Source organism: Fukomys damarensis, unplaced genomic scaffold, assembly GCF_012274545.1.
Source record: "Fukomys damarensis isolate Sample0158 unplaced genomic scaffold, DMR_v1.0_HiC HiC_scaffold_30, whole genome shotgun sequence".
NCBI classification, from domain to species: Eukaryota; Metazoa; Chordata; class Mammalia; order Rodentia; family Bathyergidae; genus Fukomys; species Fukomys damarensis.
This window is the reverse complement of record NW_022900942.1, coordinates 63,923,555-63,924,565: the sequence shown is the minus strand read 5'-3', so window position 1 is coordinate 63,924,565 and position 1,011 is coordinate 63,923,555.

Here is a 1,011-nt window from a genome sequence, read left to right as displayed (position 1 = left end):
CGGCCACTACTCCAGGGCCTGACGATCTCTGCAAACTGCTTCAACTTCATCAGGTTAGTCACACCACAGGCAGACTCTGTCTGACCATACGCAAGAAGCAGGAGCACGGGACAGCAGTGAACATGACAGAGAGATGGCCACGGCCACGCACTGCTGGCCTCGGCGGCAGCTTGCCTAATCAATAACCTATCCTGCGCTAGAGCTGTCATTATTATTCTCCTATAAACACAAAACCTGCAGGGTTAAGTGTAACGTTATGAGCTAGGCATAGAGAAATACAGAAGCAAGGTCTCGGGTTCGATGAGCGTGAACCCTGGCCACAAACCCCTTGGTTCCGGTCCTGCCCCTGCCCCTGCCCCCAGTTGATGGCCATTTCTTTCACTTAATCCTCACAAGTGGCCAACCCGGGAGGTGCTCCTGATATCCCTGACGTCCATTTCAGAGAAGTGAGGTTTGGAAAACGGAAGCACCTTGCCCTTATTTGAAGTGGATCCGCCTGGCTCCGGCACTGAGCTGTGCTCTACCCTGGATTAGGAGACCTGCTATTCCCCACACTTCAGGGAACGCCTCTCCACAAAGACATGTACCATATAAACACCTTAGCCAACACCAGGCCCACGTCGGTTACCATTACAAAATCAACGGAGATCATGCGGAATTTCCCTTAGAAAACGCAGGGAACCGTAACATCGTTTCTTAAGATGTTTGCTTATGTACCTGTTGCAAGCATTACCTTACAGAACGTCCTCGCAAGCCTAGGAGAGGGGAGGTCCTGCTGTAACAGCAGACACTCGATGGGGGTTATTTTGTTCAGACGAGCGGTTAAGCGACCGGGGCGACTCCGAGGCGATGCGGGCCGCGGCGGGGCTTCCCGTTTTCAGGGTAGCAGAAATCCGGGAGCAGCGGGGCTTCCCGGAGGCGAGGGCCGGGCGCCTCCCGGTCTCCAGGCAGAGGCTTGGAGACTTCTGCAGAACCGGAGGGACCGACGGCGCCGGGCAGCTGCGTTCGCTC